The 24236-nt window shown below is 25.9% G+C and overlaps 1 long non-coding RNA gene across 3 annotated transcripts; it reads left to right on the top strand.

The window, feature by feature from the left end:
- Positions 1-45: 45 nt before the first annotated feature.
- Positions 46-21026, top strand: LOC111632924. 3 transcript variants are annotated; one of them, XR_002757954.1, is made up of 9 exons: positions 46-250; positions 501-806; positions 4756-4783; positions 4891-4928; positions 7824-7876; positions 10775-10888; positions 19076-19304; positions 19588-19718; positions 20793-21026. It is a non-coding gene; the product is annotated as an uncharacterized LOC111632924 (long non-coding RNA). The 3 variants fall into 3 exon arrangements; XR_002757952.1 differs by having other exon boundaries at positions 46-806; positions 20793-21022; XR_002757953.1 differs by lacking the exon at positions 4756-4783 and having other exon boundaries at positions 46-806; positions 20793-21022.
- Positions 21027-24236: the final 3210 nt, after the last annotated feature.

Below are 24236 nucleotides of genomic sequence, written 5' to 3'. Positions count from 1 at the left end.
ACTTACTTATAATAACAAAGAATGTAAAATGTCAATATTATATAATAAACAGAATTACAGTGTTAAATTATCAATTAGTTTAATATTCTAGAACTTTAAGTTTATTTTCTTTTTACATATACTAATTAAATTTTGAAATAATCAATCATTAACGAACCGCTTGTTGATTAATTAGAATGTATTACGGTTAATTGCAGAGTATCTACTTCGAATTTATTTTGGACGTCGACGAGATCCGACTGGAGATTAAGTATAATATTTTAATATGAATGATTTATTAAATATAACTTTTCATTTTTCATAATTTTGATGATATATGCTTAATGAAGCAAGTTTATTTATCACTATTTCGAATTTTTATTAATATTTTCCGATCATTTGCAGGTTAAATACGATTTAAATTAGAAGCTGCTCAATAAAATTCGATGTTAAACAACTGCAGTATTTTACTTAAAACCTTTTAAAGCTATGATAATCAATTATTAAACGTTTTCTCTCAGATTAATTATGAATGATATATGAAGATGGAGTTATATCAAATCACGGCGCCATCTTGTAAACCTACGAGACCGGATGCTATGAATGTATTCAACTGAAGTAGTAACGTGTAACGATGCGCAGTTATCACATTTCACAGATTATCCACAGTCTGCTGAGATATTTCTCATGGGTCCAATAACCATGAATATTTAATATGGCATTTGTTGCTCTCTTTTAACATACAGATGCGATTGTTATGACTTATGAGAATTGAAGCGCTACTTTCCATGAATGATTTGCCTATTATTTTATAGTCTGTTATAAACGTAAGTATAGGCCGCATGTTTAAAAATAAATTCAATAATTATAATTATCTTCTCACTATATACAGTATATATTTCACTGCATGAAGTAGAAGTAGATCAAGTATTTGAAACATTAATTATTTCCCGAAGTAAACGTTGCATTTTTCAAGTTAGAATTAAATATTTATGTCCAAAAGTCCTAGGAACATCTAGAATATTTAATAAGTTTAACACGAGGGTGTGGCAAAGGTCGTTCAGGAAATATATTTAAAGATAAACTTAAGTAAAATTACAAGATAATTTTTACTGATTTTTTTAAGAATATGTTTTCATGTTTGAAGTAAGTATATAAATTATGGTTTCATTATTTTATTTAAAAATAGACTTAAGTTTTAAAATAATCTCCAAATCGTTTCTCCTGAAAATAAAACTTATTCCTGTAAGAAAAAAAAATTATATTTTATTTCGTTTTTTAGTTTTTCTCTTTCAAATCATTTTTTATATAAAATACAATAAATCTATTTTTCATCGTGAAGTTAAAATCACATTTTATTCATTTTTTTATTTTTTGTTCGCACAAATAATAATTTAGATCTCGAAATTGGAAAAATTCATTTTAAATGATGCATTGCGGGTTTCTTTTTTGATAAATGCCTTGCATTGATAATCGCTAAGAATCTCATTAGTCACAAAATCTTTAATTTCTTTATAGATATATAATAATAATCTATCATTATCTCTATTTAACTTATTTATTTTTCTATAGTCATATTAATTATTATGACCGCTTCCATTGTTTTCTATTGTACTGTACTTTCGAACGTCTTGAGTATATTCTGTTCCTCTTAATACAAGACCTACCTAGTTCCTCTTTCTTTCAGACAACATAAGAAAGTATTGGATATATTGTTTTTACGAAAAAATCAATATCGAAATTTCTTAAATAAACGTTTGAAGTTCCTGAACGGTGGTCGAATTAGTTTGAAGATGTCAATGTATCTGTTTGCTCTTCGTATTTATCTGTTATCATTATATGAATTTAATATATGTGAAAGATAGCAATTGTGATATCGCTAGTTTGTTATCTTTACAATGTAGTAATTGCCAATTTCTATACAATCTAATACTGGAAATAATTGGCAATTTTGTTGTCTTTCGTGTTGCACTCGTATCCATTAAGCAGAAATTGTCGCTAACGTTTTAAATATGTAACAGCGATGCTAACAATAAATTCAACTAATGTATTCTTCATTATAAAGTTTTTAAAATTAATTTTAGTTCAGGTAATATGATAGTTAATTATAAGAATAACGCAAACATTATTTTTACATCAGGCAAAAGTCAACGATACATAATTTATGAACAGAAAATCTCTGTTTAAAGACAACTAATTGGTACTAAATTGAGATCTTGTAAGAATATTTTAATGGTTACTAATATTATTCAGAGAACTGTGTTTGTTTCTCTTACTAATAATTAACTATGTAACCTGCAGGCAAATTAAATTAAGCAAATTTAGCAGCAAGTTGTGATATTGAACTTACAGTAGGATCCATTAAGCATATGTATATATATATATCTAACTATTAAACATGGAAATGATTATATTTAAGTGAAGTAGTGACTTATTAATTATTAATTTAGTCAGAGTAATTGGCAAATTCTAAATTATTATTATAATCTAGAATTTTGTCAATTAATCTCTCATATTACATGCTGATTGAAAATTGGTGGTTCATGAAAAGGAAATTGAAAGAAAATCTCTTCTTTACTAGAAAAGCTGCTTTGAAAGTACTAAAACATAAGGAGAAGAGCTTTGTTTTTGGTAATATATTGGTTGTGCAGCTAGGATCTGATTTACTGCGATATATTGGATCATAAAATAGGATGATCATAAACCCAATCTGTGAGAGCTGGTCACTTTCCTGAATACTTATGTGACAAGATTGTAGCCAGCTCTAATTATCTGTTTACTAAAAGAGATGTTGAAATTAATAAGAAAACAAAGAATTAATTAATGGTAATGATCAATATATTTCATTTGAAGTTAGAATAATTAGAATATATGCAAGAAAGATTTATGTATAGCAGCAGTTTTGTAAAATTTAATTGTAATTTTTGAGGTCATTTGATTTCAATATTCAGCAATCAATCTATTGAGGCGTAAATTAGACCGGAGATAGATAAAATTTAGTTAGTTATATCAACTGACAAAAATTTGATAATAATTAATTCTTTAAATGGTAAATGTCTGAGAAGGTTGTACAAAAGCAGCTTACGAATCATATTACTAGATAAGTTTGTTCTTATATAAATGATATTATCTCCGAAATGAAACATTAAGATATCAATTTTCTCAATAAGAAAAACTATGATTTATATAATAATAATAATAATAAAAAGAAAAAATACTGTTACTATCAATTTACTAATGCGATTTTATCCTAGACAATAGATTACAATTTATTTTGTACAGGACTTGTACAAGAGAAATGTTGGAAAACAGCAGTCATATTCGAAATTTGTAAGGCGAATATAAATATTTTCAGATAATTTTATTATATTTAACTATCTTTAAATTAGCTGTATTACTTAATAAATTATGAAATTATAATGAATGTTTAAATTAATATATGAAACCGTTTACTAGATCAAAGATAAAGCACGTATGAATTTCATGTTTAAAATTTCCAGAATAAATTTAATATCTTCCATTCAAATAATCTAATTTACTCTATGTCATTATAAAATTAATTACAATATATAACGTTACTAAACCGGAATTTATGTAATCTATATAAATATAAAATTGTTTCTTATACGCTATAACAATAAAAATTCAAGAAAGTAATATTTACAAAAGTGAATTTTCTGGAATTTTTTTTATCATCTTCCAAAACGGAAAGACTTTAGTTTTCTTATAAAAAAAAAGACGTCATTTACTATCCTGTGTAGCCATTAAAAATTCCTTTATGATCTCTAAAGTTTTTCTCCATTATACACGCCGTTGTTTATTGCTATTTTGCCATCGAGTGATACGTTTCAGAAAATAAACATCATCAAATAAAGAATTTTAAAAAAAGAAAACAATTTTAAAAGCAATAATAGTAGATAAAATACTACAAATAATTTATTCGTACTTCCACGTTGAGTTTACTCGTCATTTTTCGATTGGTATACTCATTTTTTACGTAGGAGTACGTTTTATTGTTAATAAAATAATTTAACAGAAAATCTTCGAGAAGATTGTTTTTTACACATTTATTGAAATTTCAAAAGTCCTATATTAAATTTAAAATGTGCTCTATTTTTGCTTGTAGTTCACTTTAAAAAGTAATAAAGTAATCAAATCTTTTTATGTCTGAATAGTTGAATACGATGTTAAACTTTCAGAAATACATTAAGTTGGCTACCTACATAACTTGTTCAAACAAATGCAGATCTAATAAAAATATATAATTTAGTGGCTGGAATAAAACTGGTGGATTAACACTCAAAATATTGAAATTGTAAAAGAAATGCCTCTCCATTAAAACATTTCTTTACAGTTACATACAGTATACATTTTATACAGTGACAAAATCCACATAACTAGATATGAAAGTCTCGTTTTATGTATGTATGTGCACATACATAAAATGAGGCAAATATTTGTAAGATAAAAATAAGCATTACAATGAAAGTGATAAAATAATTTTCAAAATAAAATAGCTTAATCTGAAATTCTTTATCTATATTTCTGATAAACACGTTTATTGATTTGAATAAAAAAAATTAAATAAATAAATTTTTCTAAGAAAATGAAACTCTAGATTCATTACACTTGCTTATTTTTTAGTTCATAAATCATTATTCTTATACAAAAAACTTATTTTTTATCATTGAATATTTAAAATCCTATATATGATATAAAAATAATTATACAGTTGATTAATATGTTAAGAAGTTAACGAATCTTCTATTCTTCTAGGCAAAACACTAAGAAAAATGTTAACAGAGTAATTATTTTATTTTAATAAAACATAATCATCGTTAGAATTTTATAATACTTTATATTTATTATACTGCTTTTTTCAAATACTCATTTTATTGTTTTATTTTTCAGTAATTATAAATCATCATCGAGCCATAAATCAGAATTCAGTAAGTAATTGCACATTTCCTATTATAACTGTAGTAATTTGTCTTTTTTAAAAATTAATTATAATAGAAAAAAATGAGGCATTTTATTTTGAGCTTTTCTTTTTGTTAGGATTATTTAATACAGTAAATGATACGTAAGATTCAGTTTATTCAGTTATCAGGATCCATCTGAAATTTCTCATAATGCTAATTGTAGTCATCTACTTTTTATAAAGAGCGTGCACAGGTCTATCTATTCGAATTCATCCTATTTGTGTCTAATATATAGTGGTGCCTCGTATAACGTACTTAATCCGTTCCAGGTGCACGTCAAGTGGAAAGTCTGTTATACGAAACGCATTTTCCCACAGAAATACGTGTTAAAACATATAATTCGTTCCGCAGCATAAAATAACCGTACTGTACCATTAAAAAAATGAAAATGGAGCAGTCACCAATTATGCCGGGTAGTCAGATGTTGTGAGGAGGATGTGGAGGAACACTTTCTTCATACATTCATACAGATACAGCCTTTTTACACATTGCAGCAGGTCTCTTTTTATTGTTTTTTAATCGGAGTGAGATTCAGGAGAGGCTACCGGAGCTTGCAGGGTCATCTCCTCTTGTTCATCCTTTGTTTTTTGGCATCTTGCTTCTTGAAAAACATGTCCAAGGTGGTCTGTTTCTCTCTCTTCTTCAACACCTGTCGGAAATGACGGGCAAGCGTGTCATTGTAGAGATCATTGATCCTGTTGGCCTCAGCTCTATTTGGATAATGAGTGTTGGTAAACTCCTGAACCTCTCACCATTTGACAAGGAAGTTTTTGTCAACTTTCACTCCTTCTGATGATTTCTTGCTTTGTTTCAATTGAAATCACATTTCTGTTTTTTTTAGAAGCCATGATTTGCACAACACTTGAATAAATGTAAATACTCTGCACTGAGGTGATGTACGTAATAAACAAGGGAGCAAGCCGAATCTCAACGGGAGCTCTGTACTTCAGATATACTAATAATATATTCTAATAATACTAATATATTATAAAAATAGCAGATTGTCATTGGCAACGGCAAAAGAGTGAAAATATCATTCGCACTTGTTCGCAGAAAGTTTGTTTTTCGCCTCACGTAACGGCCAAACAGAAAGTCCGTTCTTCGCAGCGTCCGTTATTCGAGGCGTACGTTATGAGGCACCACTGTATTATTATAGAGTATGCAACTCACAAATATGTTATCCCAACAACCTATACACTATTCCTTAAAGCTAGTATTTTTTTTAGTAAACTTATTTTAACAAACAAAGTAAAATTTCATATTTTTAAAGAAAAATAATAATAGTTTGTGATAAAAATAATATATCTTAGAAAATAGATTTATGATCATTAATAATTCATAAAATATCGATTCAAGTTCCATATTCAAGAGAAACATCCATCATTAATCTTTTAAAAAATTTTGAATTCTGTATATATAACATTCTCAAAAATAAAGAAGAGGAAAGGGAACATAATAAGACATAATCCATATTACAAATTTTTTTAGTACTGAAATAACAAAGTAAATATTAAATCTAATCCTAGCAAACAATATCTATACAATTATTTACAACCAAAGAGAAAATATTAAAAATTTATAATACAAAGATAAAATTACATAAAAATTAATTAAGTGAATATTTCAAATTTTTCAGTTCTTATTTAACATTAAAACTTTATAATAATGTTAAATTTTATTTATAACGATATTATAAATTTAATTTATTGTTATATTTATGTGCATATGTGTATGTATAACAATTTTCTTCCTCATTCTTAGACTTGTCAGTGCAGGGACGCATAAAATTGAATTCCCACAAGTGCCTTTCAAATATATTTTGCTTTGTTGGAAGTCCTGACTACCAGTTCGATGACGATGTTCGATTTCGAATCTTGACTTGCCATTACTCCCGAAAATTCTTGAAAAATTTTTCTTTTAATAGTCTTGTTATCAGGAAAAAAAAATTCACATTTATAATGGGTTAAAATTGTACAAGAAACAATTATTACAACTTTCGAGGAATCGAAATTTTGAGAAATTTTAGATAGATCCACGCAATGAAGTAAGCTAAATCTCACGCAATTACTGATTTACTTTCTAGAAATACATTATTATAGAATGTTATATCGTAAATATACAATATATAAAGAGGCAAAAATTATCTATTTCTGGAAATTAATAAAAATTCATTCTATAAATATGTATTTTCTGGAATGAATTTTATTAATGTATAGGTACAGTGCTTTCTATATAAGCTACATAACTAACTATTTGTCTAGAAAATATATATTTCTGGAATTAATAACGTAAATTCTTTAATTGTTGATTTATACATTCTAGAAATTTGTATGCAATTTTTCTAGAAAATATAAATGAAAATATAAACACTAAAAAAGTCATTATATTTCTTGATTGTTTTTAAAGAAATTGTAGATTTATTTTTATTATTTTATCTAAAATTCATTCAAGAAACTTATTTTTTTTCTTTATTATAATATCTACAAACAAAATTATCTCTTAAATATCTATTCAAGAATCTTTCCTTTTACTCTTTTAACTTAAAACATAATTTTTTCAAGAAAAAAAAAGAAAATTTGCATTTTCCTGCGGCGATTTTTTAATAATAATTTCTAAAAACAATGTTTAAAAAATAGATAAAAAAGAAAATTACTAAATTAATTTTACAAATCAGCAGGCAAACTAATTAGTGCGTAAGCGAGAAAGAACAATGAAGTGTTTTACATCACTCAATAGTAAAACTAATTAAAGCAATTCTTGTCTGCTTAATTAGACATTAGAAAAAATTATTTCAATTTTTTAATTTCTAAATTTTTTCAGACATTTATTTTTTATAAATTATCTCTTCTTTTTCCCTTTCAGTGATCTAGGAGCACGCGATGACAACTTTTGATTAGTGGCCTATCAAAAGAATGGTATCAATTTTAATATATTAATATTTTATGATACAATAAAATATAAACTGTATTTTTTTATTATAATTTTAAGAATTATTCAACAACAGAAAACCTACAAAATTGATATATTATTGTTGTTATTTTTAAACATTTATATCTGTAATGTTTACATATTTAAAGACTAAAAAGCTCAGTCATCTCCAAGCTAAGCTTTATAATATAATCTATTTATGTTAAAGAGATTTTTTAAAAAAATTTTTCTAAATGTTAAGATATAAATCAGCTTCCTTATGCTAGAACCGTTTCTAAAAATAGAATTTCATCTTTAAACGGGCGTAGAAATTTATTTTAATTCTACGCATTTCCGCATCGTTTAACATAAAAGATGACGTTAATGAGTAAAATTATACTGCTAATGATTTCTGTTTAAGATAAACATCTTATTAAGTAAATTATAAGTAGTATTTTCAGGCATTGAAAGTGTTAAGGTGCATATATAACAGCGACATTTTGATCTGATCAGCGATAAAGCGAGAATATCGCGTAAGTTAAAGCGATTCTTTTTTCCTAGTTTTTTTTTCCTGTAATTTAAGTATCTGAAAAAGAAATATTTCCCACCCCAAAAATCGAAATCAAAGAAATATTGTTTGTATTTTAAAGATGTTTTCTGGCATCATTCCAAAAACATTACCTTTAGTCGAGAGATAGAAAGAGACTGTTTGTCGCCAGCGATTCAAAAAATCGATACCGAGCAGATTCAAGTTTTTTTTTTTAAGTTCATCAAACCTAAATTTGAAGATTCATTTAGCATAAAAAAAGCATTATGTCATACAGAAATTACATAAATTGAATGTTATATTTTTTTTCAATTGAATCAATCTGTTTCTAATAAAGATAAAACTTATGGATGTAATTTGCATCCTTTAAATCGATTGTTACACCCGATGCATTGCGATGAGCGAAGGTTTTATTGCCAAGAAAAAACTCTAAATTTATATAATATACATTTACATTGATTAAAATCTAATAAAGAAAAAAGAAAATTTATAAAATAATTTTAAAAAATTAGATTTTAAAGCTAGCTTAAGCGCGAAAAAAGATATAGATCTGGGATATGTGAAGTTATGCTTTCGAGATTTTTTAAAGATTTATAAACATCTTTGCTGTAAATTTTAGCGGTTGTGAGATTTTAAAAAATAAGTCTCAAAAGGCAATTTTTTAAGTTGGAAAAAAGACAATTCCAATTTTTTAAATCTCGCCGAGGCGATTTTTCTAACAATATTTCAATTCCTCAGACTTACCAAAAATAGAAAATAGAAAAGAATTATATGCAGTGAAACAATATATCGATTGTTTAAGATATAAATAAATAAAATATCTATATTCTTTCGAAATAAACAAGTTAATGTTAGTATCTTTTGATTGTATTTTAATAAACATCTGCATTAAAAATAATATTTTAATAACTTTCAGAATATTACCTATAATAAAATAAAGAAGGTGTTTAACTGTCTAAATGTCACATTAATGTATATTTATTTACATGGCACATCACTCTAAAGACCCGAAGATTAAAGTTGAATCTGTTGTTATATATCATTGTTAACTTACAGACCGTTATAATGATTTATCTATGGATAATTAGTAATTATGCTGTAAGCTAGATTTACAAGAAATCCCAAATGACAATATATCTTTGCTGCATAAAAGTTTTAACCTTTATGATCTTATTATTTAGATTGAGGTCTGTTTATGATGCTATAATTTCGAATTTTTATCTGGACTGAACGTCATAAAAATTCCAGATCATTCAATGCAGCAAGAACTAAATTTATGAATAAAATTATTATGTCTTGTTGTCATTGTTATTCTTACACTTCAGGCAAATAAAAGAATAGAAAATAAATTGCGTGCTATAAAATTGTAATTTGCGTACGAAATTGTGATAGTTACATTTTAAAGTGGTATTATTTTGTTTAGAAGTTATTACAGTTATCTCTACACGTTCGACATATATTACGCTTGACAATACAGGAGTAATAATCTGTTTTGTGGTTTGCATTATGCAGAATATTCCATGAATTTTCTATATCCTGCATAAAAATATGATTCCGTGCGCATTCTTATGGATTCTATTAAAGAATATTTCATATATTTGAGCGTTACAAGTATAATTTAATTTAGAAAATGTCACTTAAAGTCATAGGTGCAATTGAGGCCTTGATTGAGTCATAGTTTTATACATATAACTAACCACAATTAATATATTTAATATAGAAATTTATATAACAATTAATATAGAAATTTAGAATTATATTTCTGAATTTTTCATTAATAAGATAAATTAATATATTATATATTTTTCCATAAATTAGAAAAGTAATATTTAACACTCTCATAAAAAGGATAGTTTATAATTGATATATAACATATAAAAATGGATGAATTAATTTCAAATTTGCAAAGATCAATAAAATGAATGTTGCATATAATTAATTCACATCGGTACTAGTAGAAAATTAAGAGCTTTAAACGAAATTTATAAATCAGGAAGAGAAATTATCAATTCAAACATAAACGGAAACGTTCCATTTCCCAGTGATAGATAATGCGAATTACATTCTGGAATGGTTTCGTAGGACGTACGAGACAAATGAATACCAAGCCTGCATTCTTTTCCTTCCAATTATGATTGTGATAAGTAAGAAAACTCATTTCTAATGTAATTTTCCTAGACACGTATCTTACTACACCGATCTAGGATAAATGTTAATCAAGTTATATTAGATTAAGGATTTAAGTTTATTGAATAATGATGATGTTGGTTTTATCCATGTCATGTTGAGTGACAAATAAGATCCGATCAGTTCTGAAAAAAAAAACTAAAAAAAATGGTTTTATTTTTTATTTTTTCAGAATTAATAGCATCCTTCGTAAATCTATAGTAAATAACTTCCTTAGAAGCAAATGATAAAAAATTATCAAAGATAAAAATAGAGGAAAGAAGTCAACTGTAACTATGTCCCAAAGGTAAATTAAGCTTGACTTTCATTTCCAGTTTTCTTACAATAAAAAATAATTCCTTTAAACTATCTTTATAATAATATAATACAAGTAATCTGCAATTAATAATTGAATATATACAATTTCTAATACAAAAAGTGTAACTAAGTTAAGTAGTCAAAATGTTTTTTAAATAATTATTTTTCCTAATTGTTTGTATCGCATATTACATTTCCAGTAATCAAATTAAAAGAAGCAACAATAATTTTCTATTTGTTTAAAACAATTTGATTAAATTATCATTAAATTAAAAGTACATAATTTACTTATTTTAAAATGACTNCAATAAATTACTGCCTTAATTTCATTTATTTGAGTGCGTTATCCATTCCATACCCACACCACTTTATCTCTATAATTTTGTTGAGGTTTCCTCACGTTTTATATTCATATCGCCGATCTCTATATCCATACACTATGTAATATTTTATAGTAGACTATTCTATCCCTCTATGTAATGTTATATGAATAAAATTACTTTTCTAGAAAACATAATCTTAATTTACATAGTATAAGACGTTTTGTTTAATAAAAATGAATTTTATTCTCATTTGTAAACATTATAAATTTCTATTGTTGCTTTTATTATTGTTATTACGTAATATTATAAAATATCCTGAAGTATAAATGATGATATATTATTCGTGTAGGACTTTGCAATGACATCTCATCAATAACGTGTTATATCATATCTCGAATGCAGCGTATATAATGCGGAATTTCCACTTAATTTAATATTAAATTGTTGTAATATGGCTTTAAATGATACCCTAAAGAGAATTTAACTATTCGCAGAACATATTAGAATTTATTTCCGTCGAGATTCATACGGATGAAAGGGAGTATCTATGGAGATTACCCACGAAAATAAGAGCTAAAAAAAGGTATATTTAGTACAAAGAGGCAACATCTGTAAGTTTATAAAAATATTAAAGTATCCAATATTTAATTTCTCTGCAAAGAAATTGCATGGTTTTGTATAATTAGTCTAATTAGATGAGACACTTTAGTTAAATGAAATCACGCTTTTCGTCTCATACCTTTTCATAAAATATGAAAAATGATATTCATAAAATTAAATTAAAGTAATTGTAGTTTACATTAAATTAAATTAAAATCTTTTTTCTTTTTTTTGAATTAATTACTTTAATAAATTAATTTTCCTCGCTTTCATTACAGCATTTCAATTAAAAGAAAAACATACGTTTGGAATCTGTAAATAGTAATAAATAATTTATTCCTTTTAATATATCTAAATTATGTTTGTATATCTGTTAGAGCTGGTTATTTAATTAACAGGCAATAAAATAAATTAACGAAAAATTAATAAATGATAAGTAAAAGAGATGTATTAGGATGATCCAGAGTATATATTCTGACTGATATATTCCCTGAAAGTTTCAGGTCCCTTGTAAAAGGCGTGGAAAATACGTTGCAGCAGCATTATGAATGGGGTTATGACATTCTCTACCCTCTATGGGTAACCCCACAGATAAAAATCCAAATGATTTAGTTTAAGGGGAGCAAGAATATCACACCATACAACTCGATCTATTCACCTGTGCAGGTAGGTATGTTTAATATAGAATATCACTTTAGTAAAGGAACTTTAATAAGAGAGTATCTAATAAAATCAATCTTACATATGATACTGTCATAATACATAGAAGAAACTAAAATGTCTTCACTCTACGTCATATCTAGTCACCAGGAACAACAGTTATACAGCATCCTTTAAGTTACAGAAAATTTTTCTCGAACTTTTCCTGGAAAATATAACCTTTTTCTTAATAAAATCGAAGAAATAAAGTATTAGAAATTTCATTGTAATTATCAGGGATAAAAGAGAATATGCTGACACTTTACACTCAAAAAAGTCACGGTATAGAACTTATATAATTTTTTTTATCATCTTCCAAAACGGAAAGACTTTAGTTTTCTTATAAAAAAAAAGACGTCATTTACTATCCTGTGTAGCCATTAAAAATTCCTTTATGATCTCTAAAGTTTTTCTCCATTATACACGCCGTTGTTTATTGCTATTTTGCCATCGAGTGATACGTTTCAGAAAATAAACATCATCAAATAAAGAATTTTAAAAAAAGAAAACAATTTTAAAAGCAATAATAGTAGATAAAATACTACAAATAATTTATTCGTACTTCCACGTTGAGTTTACTCGTCATTTTTCGATTGGTATACTCATTTTTTACGTAGGAGTACGTTTTATTGTTAATAAAATAATTTAACAGAAAATCTTCGAGAAGATTGTTTTTTACACATTTATTGAAATTTCAAAAGTCCTATATTAAATTTAAAATGTGCTCTATTTTTGCTTGTAGTTCACTTTAAAAAGTAATAAAGTAATCAAATCTTTTTATGTCTGAATAGTTGAATACGATGTTAAACTTTCAGAAATACATTAAGTTGGCTACCTACATAACTTGTTCAAACAAATGCAGATCTAATAAAAATATATAATTTAGTGGCTGGAATAAAACTGGTGGATTAACACTCAAAATATTGAAATTGTAAAAGAAATGCCTCTCCATTAAAACATTTCTTTACAGTTACATACAGTATACATTTTATACAGTGACAAAATCCACATAACTAGATATGAAAGTCTCGTTTTATGTATGTATGTGCACATACATAAAATGAGGCAAATATTTGTAAGATAAAAATAAGCATTACAATGAAAGTGATAAAATAATTTTCAAAATAAAATAGCTTAATCTGAAATTCTTTATCTATATTTCTGATAAACACGTTTATTGATTTGAATAAAAAAAATTAAATAAATAAATTTTTCTAAGAAAATGAAACTCTAGATTCATTACACTTGCTTATTTTTTAGTTCATAAATCATTATTCTTATACAAAAAACTTATTTTTTATCATTGAATATTTAAAATCCTATATATGATATAAAAATAATTATACAGTTGATTAATATGTTAAGAAGTTAACGAATCTTCTATTCTTCTAGGCAAAACACTAAGAAAAATGTTAACAGAGTAATTATTTTATTTTAATAAAACATAATCATCGTTAGAATTTTATAATACTTTATATTTATTATACTGCTTTTTTCAAATACTCATTTTATTGTTTTATTTTTCAGTAATTATAAATCATCATCGAGCCATAAATCAGAATTCAGTAAGTAATTGCACATTTCCTATTATAACTGTAGTAATTTGTCTTTTTTAAAAATTAATTATAATAGAAAAAAATGAGGCATTTTATTTTGAGCTTTTCTTTTTGTTAGGATTATTTAATACAGTAAATGATACGTAAGATTCAGTTTATTCAGTTATCAGGATCCATCTGAAATTTCTCATAATGCTAATTGTAGTCATCTACTTTTTATAAAGAGCGTGCACAGGTCTATCTATTCGAATTCATCCTATTTGTGTCTAATATATAGTGGTGCCTCGTATAACGTACTTAATCCGTTCCAGGTGCACGTCAAGTGGAAAGTCTGTTATACGAAACGCATTTTCCCACAGAAATACGTGTTAAAACATATAATTCGTTCCGCAGCATAAAATAACCGTACTGTACCATTAAAAAAATGAAAATGGAGCAGTCACCAATTATGCCGGGTAGTCAGATGTTGTGAGGAGGATGTGGAGGAACACTTTCTTCATACATTCATACAGATACAGCCTTTTTACACATTGCAGCAGGTCTCTTTTTATTGTTTTTTAATCGGAGTGAGATTCAGGAGAGGCTACCGGAGCTTGCAGGGTCATCTCCTCTTGTTCATCCTTTGTTTTTTGGCATCTTGCTTCTTGAAAAACATGTCCAAGGTGGTCTGTTTCTCTCTCTTCTTCAACACCTGTCGGAAATGACGGGCAAGCGTGTCATTGTAGAGATCATTGATCCTGTTGGCCTCAGCTCTATTTGGATAATGAGTGTTGGTAAACTCCTGAACCTCTCACCATTTGACAAGGAAGTTTTTGTCAACTTTCACTCCTTCTGANTAAATTGACAAAAAAAAAATATTTTTTAGTTTATCTTGTCTTTTCCCTATTTTTTCCCCACTGAATTTAAAGGAATATATCAAGCAACATTTTATATATTATATAGTCTTCTCACGAAATTTAGAAAAATATCTTATTTTTCGAAATTTAAAATATTTTTTATAAATTCTATTTTAATTTAATCAATGTAGAATAAATTTACAAATAAATTGCAAAATATTTATAAAAACAACAGAAAAAATACAATTAATCTAGGAAATAATCGCGCTTTCTTCAGAATTCCTGATGTTTTTCTTATACAAGAAGTGTTATTTTCGCGAAAAATCGATATTAACAAATATATATTTCGAAAAATCCGGAACATTATTTGACTAGTTAAAACGTAATATTTTGTGTATATATATTTTCCTGTCTGTACGTGTGTCTGCTTTCGAATAATTTAATATATCTAACATTGAAAAATGCTTTTTAATTTAGAAATATCTAACATTTTTCAATAAAATAAACAGTAAAAAACGATCAAGAAACAAAAATTATTGTATTTTTTTTAAAGAATAAAACAAAAATATTGTAAATATTTTTAGTTTCAATTTTAGAACTATAATAAGTATAAATATAGAGAAATTTTTCATGGAAAATTTCCTGAAATATATAAAATTTAACATAGAAATGCTCTTACTCAGCTGTTGGATGAGAATGATAAACGAAAATTGCCTAACAGATAGTAGGATAGACAAATAAATTATTTGCAATATTGTATCCAATATTTTTCTTTATTTTTTTAAAACTGGGTTTTCTATTTTTCTAAATGTTTCTATAATATAATATTCGATGACTAAACAGTAGTTTAATTAATATAACAAGTCATTGTTATGATTACTAACATTTATACTTAATATATTTACATAATAGTAAACAATTTAAATTATAAACCTTGACATTCGTCTCATAAATTAAAGCTACTTTGTTATTTTACGAACTTTGTTAGAGCTCTTCAATTATTACATTATTCTATAATTACAGGTTAAGTACTAATATCAACATTATGCTCAAATAATAACATTCTCGAGATCTAAATTCAAATATTCACTAATTAATTGATGTTCATATGTATTTTTGTGCATTTTGTTTGTTATAAACGTTATTAGAAAGTTTATTTTCCTCTTAATACAACAGATTTATAATTCGATATACAGCCAAACTTCGATTTCGCATCATCATTTGTTTATGAAATTGGTACTAAATTAAGTGGTGCTAAATCGAAGTACAATAGTAAAAATTACGTATAATGAACAATCTTATCACTCATTTCTATTCATGTATGTAGCAAACTTTCGATATAAAGTGAACTCTCAAAGGACGGCTAAATTGTAATGAGATTTAAGTGTTTGAAATCACAATTTGCCAATAACAATGCCGTTTGCAACGCAAAATTATATATTTAGTAATTTAAAAGCTACTGAAGATTCACTATTTAGAGGGTCCGGATCCGTTTACAAATTCTTATTGGCACTTATTGGTGGTGGCTTTACTTAGAAAAGCTCTAGATAGAGATTCGACTTACAAAAAATTTTATAAAAATTTACAGTATTTACATAAAAGTTATTTTTAACCACTTTTTTATAGATTATTTATATTATTATTCTTTAATTCACTTTTATTGAATTAATAAAAATAAATTATGAACATTTAATGCATAATTAATTAATTAATTAATTTATTTATTTATTTATTATTATTATTATTAAATGGAAAAAGTAAATTATTATAATCATTATGGGAATAATTACTAAAATATTTTATACTCGGATTTCCTCTTTATTAAAAAAAATAAAATCCATTTTCTTTACTAGCCATCACCGATATCTTTTTTAAACTAAATGTTAGAATGTAGGATAAAACTTTAATATTTTCAATAATTTAAACAATTTCTTCATATTGCCTATTTTACGTAGTAAATTTTATGTAATTTTACATTAAATATAACAATGTTAAAGCAAGCTTTCTAATGCGTAATTTATTGTAAAAATTGCTTTGAAAATTTATTTAAAAAGCGTAATTTATAAAAATATACTTCATAAAGCTTAGTTTTACAGCGATTTAATACATAAAACGTTTAGAAGTCTTGTAAAGTGTAATTTATTGCAATAAATTTTGATAAAGCATAATTTTTACGGTATAATTTATCACAAAAAATATTGTAAAACTTGTAATTCCTACTGCAACAATAGTGTCTTAATTTTACAATAATCTTTTTATCTGTTTATTTTTCATTAAAATAAATAATAAATTTCGTCGATTTGTATGAATTTTGTACAGAAGATTCATATAAATCTTGCATTAAAGTAAACTTGTAACGCATAATTTTGTGTAAAGCATAGTTTTAGAGCGTAATTTATTGAAAAAAAATCTTGTAAATTTGTAAAATATAATTTATTTTAAAAGATGTTTATAAAATATATTACAAATTATTAATTTATTACGAAAACTTTCTTTTATAAATGTATAGTTACAAAGCGAAAATTTGTAGAGTTTCAGTTTTAGAAAGTAATTTAATATGTAATTTATTGTAATAAATTTGAATAAATTTACGTAAAAGTATAGTTTTTACAGCACAATTCAGTAATTTAATCCAAGAAATGCTGTAAAATAAACCTTTTTAAAACTTTATTCTATTTAACTTTTATAAAGAATTTTGAAAATTTTTTTATTAAAATAAATAATTTTATATATCAAATATTATTTTAAATTTTATGGAACAAACATTATAATGTGTAATTTACCGTAAAAGATATAAAATATACTTACAAAGCTTAATTTATTACAATATATTTTATAAAACATAGTTTTAAAGCATAAATATTTAAATATATATATATATATATATAACGTATGATTTATACAAGAGTTTTGCAATATAAATTAATAAAACATGTTTTTATTGCATTTATTATAATAAATTCTATAAAACTCGTAAATTTTATTTATTGTTTTATAGAATTTATAGTGTATAGCAAAACGTAAATATAAAGTTTAACAAGAACTTACATGTATTAACATATATTTCTATATAAAATTTAAAACGTAAATTAATATAAAAACACTTTATAAAACATTTTTTATAGATTTTAAACATTAAATTTGGGGAAAAGTGGATAATATGAAATCTTTTTTCCTTCATTATTTAATAGTTTAGTTGAAACTAAGCAGTTTTACAAGAAAAATTAATTAAGCAACCCTAGACTTTAATAATACATGTAAGTATTTTGTTTGATTAAAAACAAAGTTTCAAAAATCTAAGAATAAACAATCTTACGTAAGATCAATTGAATTATTCTGTAAATGCTGACGTTAATGGAAATAATATCGATGAGCGTAAAAAAATAAAATAACGTAAATTAAAAATGAAGTAAACTAATTGTAAATATTTATCCGTCGCGTGCAATTGTCTTTATAAAGAGATTCAATCTTCCACGAACTAATTATATGTAAAATTTAACCTTTTTCGTTTAGTAAATATAATTTTTTTTCCTGTTTTTGTTGCCTCTTTCTTTATATTATCCACAGTTATTATTTTAAAATAAATAAATTTGTGTTACGCTAAAGTCTGTTTACTCAGAATAATCCGAGATATCATTTTATTTTCTGCAGAATTTAAATAATTAAATTCTTCCAAGATTATACTTTAAAAAACAACGATCATACGTATATATCTATAAAATATTCAAGAACATATCTTTATTAATGGATAATTTTTATGGCTTTAAATAATTAAGTATCATCTTGGCATTTTTGCCAAGTTTAACATAACGCTCGCTACGTTCAAGAAAGATGGTAAGCAGCCATTTTGATGAAGGAATTTAAACCTTTTTAAAGCACTTTTTTTCAGATAAAGAAAGAAAGCCGAGTTCTAAATTAAATTCTTTCTTGGCTTTCTAGCTTTAGTATAAAAGAACGAAGCTATTCCATCACAAGCTTTTTCAAAATCTTATAAAACTTGTTGCTTCGAGAATTGACTATAGAAAAACCGATTAAAACAAAACCAAAATAAAATCGTAAAAACATTTTTGCCTCTATTTTATCAATAAGAATCTTCTCTAACTAAAAAAAATTAATTTTTTTTAGATTTTTTTAACGAAAATTTCGCTTCATTTCTATACAGGAAACTCGACTAAGTTCACGTTTAAAATGTATATCACAGACTACACGTACTTTCTGGAATTGCACTGGATATTCCTTAGAGAGTGCTTACCCACAAATCCACGAATGTCTTCTTCTATGGGAGTAATTTGGTACTGGCAAAGTCAACCCACTTCGTCTATCATCAGAGCGTTGTCTTTGAGTCGATAACATTGTCTACTTGTAACTGACTTCAAAAACCGGACATGAAGGTGAGTCACGAAACTCAATATTACCTTATTTTATTCCGTATAGGCGTTCTGGGTACTTGATAATCGATTGATTACGTCAGATATACGCGTATGACGTCACCAGCTTATAACATTCAAGTGACAATAGACACCTTGCAACATCCAATCCATCTCTTTACATATTTGACAATTCCCTTGTCCTTATATCTGTTACAATTCCAAAGCTATATTAAGTTACTGAAATTCGAAATTTGCATTATAACAACGTTTAATTTATCCAGTTTTTTTCCTTTATTTTTTACAGAAATTCCTCTCCTTTATACTTTCTTCATTAAGGACAAGACGTTTCAGCAGTTAGGATTTCATACCCTTTTATTGTTAGAAGCATCTATTCAAGTATATTCTTGTATGAAAGAGAAAGAGCTCATATCAATGGTAAAAAATGTTTTATAATAATAATAATAATAATAGGGGTAAAAAGTTTTTAAAATGTTTCTAAATCCGTTCTTACAAAAGTGAGATTTTTGAAAAATCGATCGTGTCCACAGCGATAAGAAAGAAAGTATCACATCATATATATTTATATATACATACATACACACACACACCACACACACACACACATATATATATATATATATATATACTGGTATCATTAACTAGTCCTGTGACTGTAGGGATTGTTACCATGGCGACCCATCCCTTGTGGGTTTTACATAGATGCAGATTAAAGATAGGAAATTCCGAAGAGATTTCGTCATAACTAAAAATAAATGATGAATTAATTAATAAAAGTACAAGATTGAAATCAATATGGATATTCTATTAAAGAAGCAATCTCTATAGTTTTGCTTATGGGATAGACTACACCCTATACAATGACAGAAAGGTAATGGAAAATGCTCTTATCGTGATTAATACTGCAAAAGGTCTATATGTGCGGGTTATTAATTTTTTAGAACCTGGAGAGGTTGTACTAAATTTCGACTATAACATTTTCCTTTTTTTCCTCTTAGATGCTCTTCTTTTGAGATAGTTCTTGATCTAAATTTATGCAAGAATTTGCTCGCTGTATTGATAGTAGGGACTGTAATTCCTATTAGATGTTGTATTAATGATCGAAATTAAATAAATAATTAAGTTGTTACAGTCGAATTACTCTTTTATAAATTGCTAAATCAATGTAATAAGCCATACAATGATTATTCCATCAGCTTTTTGGTGAGTGATGTTTACATTACAGTTAAGTTACACTAATTTCAGATGTTCTTTAGCATTTTTATAAATTTAAAATATATAGAAGCAACTTTTAAAATGTACTTTTTCATAATTCAAACGCAATTTAAAATTTTATAAAAAGAAAAATATGTAATAAGGCATGAATGTTTAAAATTTCATTAAAGTTTGGTTTTAAGGAAACTTCAAATCTCTAGTAATTTAATATATATTTATTAAGTAAAATATAAAATTTTCTAACTTTTTCAATATTTTTGTCGATTTTATTTCTAGGAAAGATTAATTGATTGTAAGAAAATGTGAAAAGTTGATTGTAAGTATAAAATACTGTAGGCTAGACTATTAAAAAAGGCATTTTAAACCTCATACATGCATATAATAATACTACTTTATACACATAATACAAGGCCGGTAGATTAATACATATATTTTTATTAGGTCCATAACTAGAAGAGATAGTATTGGCTCGTATAAAATTTTGATCCATCCCTGTTTATTGTTTCAAATAACGAAATTCTGTCATTTAAAATATATTTAACGTTTAAATTTCGAATATATTTGTACACATTATTTAATAGTCCATATTACATTATATTTTAAAAATTTTTCGGCTCTCCCCAAATTCCTCCTTTCTTGGGTTACTCCGTAATCCCCAAACCTCCGTAAGGCCATTCGACAATTTACGAGTGCCACCCCTACTATACTTATTATAGCTACGCCCTTGTTTGTATTTGTACAAACTCTACAGCACCTTGTATAGACCTACCGTATTGGTATACAAAGTATATTAATAAGGTAGGCCTATACACATACACAAACACGCACACCTGGATGCCAAGATAAATACATATAACGGTAACAAGGATAGCAACGATATTAAAATACTGCAATACTAACCCGGAACTAACTTCGAAATTTATATTTTCCAAGTTTTTATTAATTACTAATAATACTGTGTAAGATGTCAGGAAGTTAACAATATGTTTATGAATCTTAAAATTGTATTTAAATACAAAAGTTTAGATCATTAGAGAAGGATTAATTTGCTTGATTAATAATTCAAAACTGTTATCTATAAATATCACTTAGTGACGTACAAGATCCAAAAATAGCTTTACAAATGAAAGTTATAAAAATCGAGTTACAAAATCATTGAAGTCTCGACCAGCTACCGAATTGAATGAACAATTTATTTTGTATGAATAAAGAAATAAATTTCGATTTAAACAAAATATGAGAAATATCCATCTTTAAAAATTAAATTAAAATTAAAATATTTACATTTTATACCAAGAAAATTTAGTATCCTGTTAAAAATCTAGACATTATAAAGCGTTATATAATTAATTCATATACGTTAATCATTTATTTTAAATGATACAACTCGTAAAGCGAGACGATACTTCATATTTACATCTTTAAATATCCCACAGGAGTAATCTAACCATTAAATATTTTCTCACTCTTAACACGTTTAAAACTTTAAATTAACATCAAACAATTTAATTTAGAAAAAAAATAAGTAAATAAAAAATAATTAACACCTACACATTAGTATTTAAGCAATCTGTTAGATGAAGTCAGCCAGTTAAAAATTTGTTCATTTAAAATCGATATAATTTTTTTTTTAACTACGATAAAAAATTTTTATCGAAATTAATTTATCTTCGATTTAATAAATTAATCATATTTTTAAACACGTTTTCCGCCTGACAGACTTATCTAAATTTAAAAGTATAAAAATAAAAAAGTTGGCATGGATGATTGAGTGGTCAAGAGGTCAAGACATTGGATGTCTATCTACAAGAGGGTCGTGATTAATTACAGTTAATGAATGGAGTATTGTTTCATTCTAGGAAGAGTAGTAGTTATTAGCCATTTTTAACTACAGAAAAAAAAAGCTAGAGTTGAAATAATTAAAGAAAAATATTAAATTTACTCAATTTTAATCCTTTCAGATACCCGATTTATTTATTTTTCTTATATTAACTTCTGACACGATGAAGATTGGCATTGTTAATTTTATTGTTTGTACAGTTAAAATACTTTTCTAAACATAGTTAGTTATCGAATTACTAGGCTTTCACCTGATGTTTCTTGTTAGATTTTTTTATAAACATATATATTTATACATAGTCTAACCCTTGTTTAAGAAGACAGAAATATTTCTGGATAAGTTCCTGAATACAAAATTTGGCCCTCACCCATTTGAACGATATTGGCCTAATGTAAAGTGGGTTAAGTCTACCGCGCACAACGTAAACAGATGTTAAAATGTCGAAAGAAAATTATTCTTGTACAGTACGCTTAATTAATGCATTAACTCGTTATAACGAGTCTCGCTGTAGTGAAGCTGTGCGGAATAATTACTAAAATTTATATATTTTTTTCTTTTTTTTTAACGAGTGTTGTTATAATTAAGGATCGAAAGTTATGGATTGTTATTTCAATCAGATTGACATTTGAGTAACTACTGAACAGGTTCAAGATAAGAAAAAAATACATAAAGAGATCAAAGTGAAGCGCAGTCATTAACTACTTTTAAATAATAACAGAAGTCGAAGCGAAAGACGTTTAACGATCGACAGCTAAGTATTATGTTACTTAGAAGGTTTTTCATAGTCTCGACGTTATATTTTGCTAATTTTTTTAGTCATTTTAACACCGAAATTTTCGAGAAAATGAAGTGAATTTAACTCATTAAACGCACCTTAATTGATCAATGAGTTTATAATTGGAAGGGAGTGACCCAAGAGGGGTTTAAATTCCACTCTCTTAGATAAGGAAACAAACAATTCATACTATAGACCTTCAGTTAAAGTTCTATTTTAAACATTTTACACGATTAAATACTGTTTCGTCTCTTTCTTTTTCTTTTTTCTTTTTATGTTTTAATTGTAATATCGCTCGAAGCGAAAGTCGAAAAATAAAAATAAACAACTTTAAATGGTAAATATTTAACACGCTCTTGCATAAATTTTGGAAAATTTCTGTTTACTCTGGCAATTCAGAATTTAATTTTAACTAAAATTAAATTAATTTAAGATGTAAAAGTGGTGATAATTATTCGCATATATTTAAGAATTCTGGTAAATTTAAGATTTTCAAATTGATATGATAGCTTCCGGATGATTTATATTGTTTCTTTTCTTTAAATTTGTACGGGATTTATAAGATTATGTTGCCAGCAAGCCTTATCATCCTCGAACTTTATTTTTTAAATAAAAATGATGATGATCAGTTTAGTCGTGAGCACACGCACACAGCATAACGTGCTTTATCTCATTCCCAATCCAGACACGATCAGGGAAGACATTTATTTGGTTACCTATCAAAATAACTATTTAATTTTCTTTTAAAATACAAATTTAACGACTGATAAAATTAGGAAATAATATTTCACAGTTTTAAAAATCAATTTTAAGTCCACAAACCGCTATGTGATACTAAAATACACGAATCTGATATGATCATATTCTTTACAAATGTATTTTTTCTGATTTGCAATTGAGTTTCCCAACGAGTAGGTCGCAAACCACATTTATAGTTACTTTCGTAGTTTTATAGATGGGAAAAGGAGTTTCCAATGAAAAAGTTGGGAGAAATAGAGAAAATTTTGAGTCTAGACCTAACATATACTTCCATTGATTAGTATTGTTGATTTATAAAGAAAATTGCCTTAATATGTAGCCTAACTTGAGTTGCTTAATATTGCAT

This window comes from Centruroides sculpturatus, unplaced genomic scaffold, assembly GCF_000671375.1.
Source record: "Centruroides sculpturatus isolate CEXI.00-Female unplaced genomic scaffold, Cexi_2.0 scaffold292, whole genome shotgun sequence".
Classification (NCBI taxonomy): domain Eukaryota; kingdom Metazoa; phylum Arthropoda; class Arachnida; order Scorpiones; family Buthidae; genus Centruroides; species Centruroides sculpturatus.
Note: the sequence above shows the minus strand (reverse complement) of the source record. Positions and strands in the feature narration are given on the sequence as shown.